An 8,341-nucleotide genomic window follows, 5' to 3' on the forward strand; every position below is an offset into this window, starting at 1 on the left:
TTTCCAGGAGAGAATACTGGGAGCAGAGGTATCTTTATCTCAGTCTCTCGTATTTTTACTATCAGGAAACTCTATCCCAGCTTTCTGCTGTGTTCCCTTTAGTGTCTGATTTAGAGTTAATTACACCAGAGCACCAGGACCAAAAAAAAAAAAAAAAAAACAACCTCAAAACTAAACCTGCCAATTCTTTAAAATAATGTGACCTCACACAGGAGCCAAAATGTAAGGTTTTTAAAAAATAAGATGGTTCAGTGTGATAACTGAGAAGTCTGCCAGAGTGCTACTAAGTAAGCAGATAAATCAAGAATCAGATACCTATTAAGAAAAAGTTAATAATGCTACAGGTGAAAATATATTTTTCAAAGGAGAGGAAGTACTAGAGAAACATAGGTATGTGCCCAAGAAGATGCTAACTGATATCACCAGGTAAGAGTATCTCTAGAGAGACAGGAATTGCTGAGGTGGTGACAGGGAAACTTGTCCGATCTCAGCTCTCAGGAGTGCAGCCAGCGGTGCTTCTGCAGGCAGTCATTGGAGAGCTGCTTGCTTAAGAGGTTTGTAAGTGCTGAATTCTACTTGTTGTGTTTTGACAGTGTTTCATGTTTGACAGACAGCATTATTTAAATAAATAAATGAATGTCACTCTCTCCTAAATTAGTGTTAATGAGCACAACAAATGAACTCTGGCTGCAGCAGTTGATGGTGTTACAGGACAAGGCTGTTTTCCTCATCCTTTCCTCAAAGGTTGTCTCCTCTGAAGCAGAACTGTTAGAAGTGAGTATCTATGTGCTTGTACCTCATCAGTTCACACTGGACTTGCATTTAAAGAAAGGTGTCCTACCTGGCTGCTCACACAGTGAGTGACTAAGCCAGCAGTAGGTAATTTAGAAGGTGATCAGGCCCACACAGCTCTGAGGGGCCACTGACCCATTTTTCTCTAGCTATTAGTATATTAAGTGCCATAATATGCAAGGACTGGAAGCAAGCTGGCTGTGTATGTACAGCCTGTCCCACTCAGGTGTGTGCTGGTTCTCACTTGCATGTTTAGACACGGTTCTTGGGTCCATACACCGATCTCCTTTAGCATGACTTTTCTTTCAGTGTCATGCTACTCTTCCAGCTCGCTATAACATACATCACCATCATCTGCCATCTAGCCCACAGCCAGAGGGCTCCACTATCATAGAATCATCTAGGTTGTGAAAGACCTTCCAGAACATCATGTTGAACCAACATCCTGACCTAGATGTCCCATCACTAAACCATGTCCCTCAGTGCTGTGTCTACATGTCTGTTAAACACCTGCAGGGATGGGAACTCCACCCATCCTGGTGCTTGACCATCCTCTCCAGGTAGGCCGGGTCTTAAATATCTCCAGAGAAGGAGACTCCACACCCCCCCTGTGCAGCCTGTGCCAGGGCTCCGTCACCCTCACCGTAAAGAAGTTATTGTGCACATTTGTGCAGAACCTCCTGTGCTGCAGTTTCTGGCCATTTCCCCTCGTCCTGTCTCCACACACTGCTGAAAAGAGTCTGGCCTCAAAAAAAAAAAAAAAAAAAAAAGAAAAAGAAAAAGGAAGATCGTAGGCATAAAACTGTGATCCTAACCTATATTTCTAGAACAGATTTCAGAACTCTGAATGTTGTTCAGAGCTGGACAGATCATCTGCAATAAAATGATCTTCTAACATGAAGTTGTTCTTAGTGATTAAAATGTAAACAGTAGTTCCAACATCATCTGTCTTCATGCTGATTACGTTATGTCTCTTTCATTAGTAACAAGTCATGTTTGTTTCCAAATCACCGGCATGAAGAGCTGTTGTGAGCTCCGGAGATCAAGATTTCCGGTACATAGCTGGAGACAGACCTTTCCCAAGCAATCACTGTCACAACAGACAGGAGAGAAACGGAGATGAGGAAGAAGAGCTGAGGTGACTTCCTGAAAGCCATACAGCTGTGATGTCCCCGCAGCCCCAGAGCAAGTTAATGTTGCCACTATGAGCTGCAGACAGACTGGCAGTCTCACTGAGCTTGACCTCTCTGGTTCAAGAGAAATATTCCCTAGGGAAAAAACACCATGACAAATCATGGTTTAAACTCAAATGTGGAACATCCTGAATGATGATGTTAAGATTTTTAGCGCTGCTAGTGCGGTGAAAGGTTTTGTGACATAAAGCCGTAATTGCCACATCCTTGTTAGCCTTTCATGCTCGCCTCGCACACAAGTAAAATGCTGGTTGAAAGCTGAGCTGGAAAGCCTACACTGAGATGGAACACAGCATGAGGAGACCAGCAGTATGTCTGGCATGAGTCACCGTGAATTGGCATCTTAATGGTGGATATCATAGAATCACAGAATCAGAGAATGGTTTGGGTTGGAAAGGACTTTAAAGCCCACCCAGTTCCAACTCCCCTGTCATGGACAGGGCTGCCACTGCCAGCTCAGCCTGCCCAGGGCCCCATCCAACCTGACCTTGAATGCCTCCAGGGTTGGGGCATCCATAGGTTCATAGGTTCATAAGGTTGGAAAGGACCTACAAGATCATCTAGTCCAACCATCCTATCACTATCCCTACCCAACTACTAAATCAAATCCCTTAGCACCTCATCTAAACGCTTCTTGAACAGCACTAGGGATGGTGCCTCAACCACCTCCCTAGGCAGGCCATTCCAGTGCCTGACCACTCTTTCAGAGAAAAAATGTTTCCTCAGGTCTAATCTAAATCTTCCCTGGCGCAACTTGTGGCCATTCCCTCTCGTCCTGTCATTATTTATCAGGGAGAAGAGGCCTACCCCCTCCTCACCACAACCCCCCTTCAGGAAGTGGTAGAGTGCAATAAGGTCTCCTCTGAGCCTCCTCTTCTCCAGACTAAACAATCCCAGCTCCCTCAGCCGCTCCTCATAAGACTTGTGCATAAGACTATCCACAGCCTCTGTAAGCAACCTGCTCCTGTGCATCACCACGCAGAGTAAAAAACTTCCTAGTCTAACCTAAATGTCCTCTTTTAGATAACCCCCCCTCATTCCTCCCCCTCTCCCTTGTCCTGTCATTAGCAGGCCATGTAAAATGTCAGTTGCCCTCCTGTTTATAAGCCCCCTTCAAGTACTGGAAGGACACAATGAAATCCCCCTGGAGCCTCCTCTTCTTCAAGTTAAACAAGCCCAGCTCCCTCAGCCTTTCTTCCTAGGGGAGGTGCTCCAGCCCTCTGATCATCTTTGTGCCCATCCTCTGGACCATATCCAACAACTCCACATCCTTTTTGTGCTGGGGGGCCCCAGTTTTGTGGTCGTTTTTGTATTTTTTTAGTCAGTCATGTTGCACACTGACAAGAAGCTGCCTTGCTGATGGAGCCCTGACAAGAAGGACTCTGTGCCAGGCTCACAGAGCTGCGCTGTGTTCATAAGGACAAGCTGTAAGAGAGGCCCCTCTGTACCCACAAGACACTGAAAGGACCTATCCTGGCTGCAAGGCCTGTGCCAGGGCTGCAGTGCTGCACCGGGCAGCTCAGCACTCACTGGCCTTCCCACCTATCCAGCTGCTGCACATGGTCTTTGGGATGCATGGATTCCATTGGTCCCTCTTCTGGTCCAGGCCCTCAGGTCTGACCACCCCATCACCTGTTTCGGCTGCAAGGAAGCAATTTCTGCATCCATCTCACCTGGTTGTCAAACCATCACAGTGATAAGAGAAAGTGTGGGACAGAGGATGCCAAAATCATCCAGTTCTGAGCTGAAACAGAAACACTACTGCCTACAGGAGGTATATGCTGCTGGCTTGACTCCTCTTGGGCAAGCTCGTGCTTCACAGGTAGCATATCTTAATTCAAGTGTACTATGAAGCGGCCTCCACGTCTTGGTTCAGTGGTAGCTTCAGTAGTAGATCTTCCTGATACCATAGAAGAAATTATGCTGGAGGAATGGAACCCTAGTGCTAAAAGCATGTGTTACTAAGCTCACCAGTAATTACTTTCATAAATTTAATCATATCTAATGCTTTTAAGAATTTACTGTTTATAACATACAGTTACAATTCCAGATGCAATTAAAAGCCCAGTACAGCAGTACGTTGAACAAATCCATATAGAGAAGTGTAAGCAATAATGTTTAGTTTACAATGTTATCAAATATTTTGTGTTTTATGACAGTTTGGGGAGGAGAAAAGCAATTGAATTAGCTCTGAATAATTCCTCATTCATGTTCTCAAAACTAGGCAAAAAGTCTCACTTCTCCTTTATAAGAGACATATTATGAACACTGGGTCTTCACCCACCCACAGCAAATAAAAGAACTAACAATTGTGTTTTAGGGACCGTGTCACATGCATGTCGTGCATGTGAATACAGTACTGTTACAGTTCTCTGGAGAAAAACAGAGCAGTTGTGGATCCTGCTTTCTCAACTCCTCTCATGGAATGAAACTAAAAGATTGATAGTCATCGCTGCCACTATGAACAGCATGATTTTCTTTTTTGCTAGGCTTTTGTGAGAAAAAGAGATGCCCAGTTATAATTTTCACACAAGCCTTTCCTCCCTGACTTTCTCATATGAGAACAAGTGGATATATTAATTAAAACAAAAATATTCATCTATTCTGATTGTTGTCTGTTGGATGTAGCCAGCCTTTGGAACTCACCTTCCAAAACAATCATTTTTAAGTCCTGGCACATGTTTATTTAGCGTGGGGAGATTTCTCTGTGGGATACATCTGAAACATAGAAACACTGAAACACTATTGCTACACCAAATCATAATTAGCAGAAAAGTGAAATTCTCTTCACACATTAAAGGAACAAAAGCATCATAAAACAATACAAATACCACAGATTTATCTCCCTAATTTATTTCTGGTGTAGTGGCGTTGCTACTTTGCTTGACCTGTTTGGACATTCCATGCACTACTGTTCACATCACCCCTCCCATCTCCTCACCCTCTTCTGGGGTTCCTTTTCCAGTTACGCTCTTCATCTCAGCAGGGTCTCTCTCTCTCTCTCTCACCCACACTCTGACCTTTGAAGCATAATTCCTTCAGCTCCATTTGGTCCGTCAGTGGAAAAGGGCATTCTTGCCTACAAAACCTCTGCCTCTGTCAATTCTCAGCTTTTGGCAAGACCTGGGATAGCCTGGGTATGCATGTGCCCTTTTTACTTGTTTCATGGTCCATGGTTGGTAGACTTCTGCACTCCATGCTTGTCTCCAAAAATCCCCCTGGGGCAAAGGGGGCTCCTTTCAGCTTACACACAGTCTTGAGCATTCCCACTCTCAGTGTGAAGTCATTAGGAACTACATTTTCTCCCTTTTTTTTCAGGCCACGATGCTTACAGCCCTGAGCTATTTGCTGCTCTTGCGGGACACGGTCTGTACATGAGTTTCTGCAGCTCCACCAGAGCACTCTAATTAGACTGATCCCCCATGAAGTCAAAACAAAATTTTGCACCAAGGAGCCCTTCATGGACTGACAATGCCTCTTTTCAGCCTCAGCATATCACAGAGAGCTTCCTGTGAGCCCAAAGATGCAGCAGCCATGGCTGCTTGTCTTGAAATCTCTTTTCATGTGAGGTGAGAAGGGCTAGAACATGGCTGGTGGCTCACCCAACTTCAGCTGGGCTGTGGCCATCCTCTGTGTCCACACATCATTGTGACCTGGCAGTCAGCAGAACAGTAATCAAGAAAATGGTTGACCTGGGACCTGCAGCATTTACACGAGCAGTATTTGCTGTGCATGGGGCCACTTTTTAGCCATTCTTTTTTCCTTTCTCTTGGAAAAGGAGGCTGCCAAAAGAGTCCACCATAAATGGCTCATTTCCATTGTTATTCTGCTGCTTACACCTTCCTCTGTCTGGAAGGACTACAACAGGAGAGTCTGATCTAAATAGCTACAACCTTGCTCAATAGCACAGCACTTTCTTGTCTGGCAATGCAGTTGGTACACCTTAGCTCCAAACTACAATCCTTCCAGCCATCTAGAAACATGATGTTGATTTTTGAAAGGTACATAAGAGGTTTTGCTTTCTTGAAATGAAATGTGCTTCTAATTATGAACAAACTGGATGACATTTTTCCTTAAAAGATGCATTTCTCTAGATGTTTTGGTTTGAAGGCAAAAAACCTCCAAGAACCTGATAAAAATTCAGATAACAGTCATGAATCAGTATGAAGAGTTCAAACAGCATTTCTAATCTGATGACTCAGAAATGCAAAAAAACCAATAGCCTGAAAACCCCCCAAAAGACAAAACCCCCACTCTAAAAGACAAAAGCGGTGAATCTTTAATCATTTCCTCTTTATTCATTGAATAATTCAATCCAACTGTTTCTCCCATGCAGCCACTAAACTTGTACTTGAAGTTTTGGGATAATCTGCTCGTAGCCCAGTGACACCAACACGCTCCTCTAAACTTTTGGCACCACAGAATGCCTCAAACACTTTTGCATCACCTCAACCTGAAGTGTTTAGCTGAGCACATCAGCACTGAGAGCTAATGCCTCTATGTCTTGGCTTCCTGATGAAGGCAGCCAGTCTTTTACAGAACTAAAGAAGCTGTTGAAGGCTTGCACTACATGAAAAACCTGGAAAAGTCCATAAGGTCTTGACCACCAGCTTACAGCCATAACTGCCCCAGCCCCCTCACCTTTACCAAGCTGGCCTTTCATCTCTTAGAAAGCCACCTCTGCCATAAGACAAAGAGAGAGCAGTAAACACTTTCGCATGCCCCTCTTCTAATTGAAAATAAAATATTTACAATTTTAATGTCTTTTTAGCGAGACACATAAAACACACTTGTAGGAGAGTTGTGCTGGATGGTGTGTAAGGTGTATCTGTGTATTTTTTTCAGAGGTCAAAAAAATCCACCTTTTCCAGACTTACTCATCTTACACTGACAGACAATCACCCATGTCTATGTTTGCCTTCTCAAAGTGTCCTCTGTAGTTGACTAGGAAATTACTTGCAAAATAGGTATGAAATTGAAAACTTTAGATTGAGGTTTGATTGGCTCAGGAAAAGGATAATGGCCAACTTGTCAGATAATTTATTTGCAATGAATAATTTAGTCTTAATTACAATCAGCCAAAGTTTTAATCCCTTATATCTTTCACTAATCAACCTCACTTAGCATATGGGGAATCAAGATAAATCCACTCTTTTAATTAGAAAATCAGAAGCCTTTATCTGCTTGTTGGTTGATGATAGGTCTCACAGAAGCACACCACGGGACTGCTGATGTTCCAGGAATGCAGCCTCATACAATGCGCCTTCTTGATTACAGGAGGTGTTTTTAATCACGCGACTTCAGCTCTGCAAGGATGCCTGATGCCATAACTACAGCACTTCTCATCATGCTCTTCGACCTCAGCCCTCTCTTAGGCAGCACCAGATCCTGTTCAGTGGCACCATAACGCAGTCTGAAGGGAGAAGGCAAAGGCCCCATGGCACCTTGCAAAGGTAGGCTGATTATTAAAAACATTAGCGCAGGGCAGCAAGCAAGAGTTCTGGCTCCCAGGTGGTGAGATAGCAACAGTTGCATTTTTTTCCATAATATATAAATAAATGAATGCAAATTAGTATATATATATATATATAAATTGATATAAAATACATCAACATAAATAAACATAAGACATTTCTTAGTGAAATGGACAATTTTCTTTCCTGGTACTGGAGAAACCACCCTGGAAATATCCATCAGAACACAGCAGTCACAGGGGAGCTCCTTGGGGTCTTGAAGAGGAGGTTGTGAGGGGTCAGTCAGCACCCACAGCTGTGGCTGCAGGAGGAGTGCAGCCCTCCGCTCCTGCTGTGTGCTGTCTTGTCTGCTTGCACCATCTGCAGCTGCACTAAGACAAGGCAGGCAGCCTTTCTCCACATCTGAGGCCAACCAGCACAGCTTGCCTTTGCAAAAGAGAATTTGCTTCTCCTACAAAGCCATGGAGTGAGCACACTCAGCGTGCATTGTGCAGATGTGGTGTCTCAGGGCATGCCAAGGTGTTTCTCAGAGAACACCAAGCATGATACACCTGCAATTGTAAGGGAGGTCAAGAAAGAAGTGGGTTTTATAGGTGATCTCTCTTTTTCCACTGGAAAGGGACTTGAAGGAGTAAAAGTCCATCTTCCCTTTTTCTTCTTTTCTCTTCTTCTTTTTCTATTCTAAATTAAGAGGAGTATGGCAAAGGTCGCATTACAGACACATATCTCTCCCTCTCTAGACTGTCCAGCAACCTCCATTCCTTTTCCAAGCCCCATTAAGACAACAGTAATACAGAACAATCCACCTGTTATCCCAGACCCACAGGGAGAGAAATCTGCCCCTCATTAAAACTCAAAACCTTTATGCAAATCAGAAATACT

This window comes from Cyrtonyx montezumae, unplaced genomic scaffold (genome assembly GCF_038088225.1).
Source record: "Cyrtonyx montezumae isolate F1298 unplaced genomic scaffold, pur_monq_1.0 scaffold_3, whole genome shotgun sequence".
NCBI lineage: Eukaryota > Metazoa > Chordata > Aves > Galliformes > Odontophoridae > Cyrtonyx > Cyrtonyx montezumae.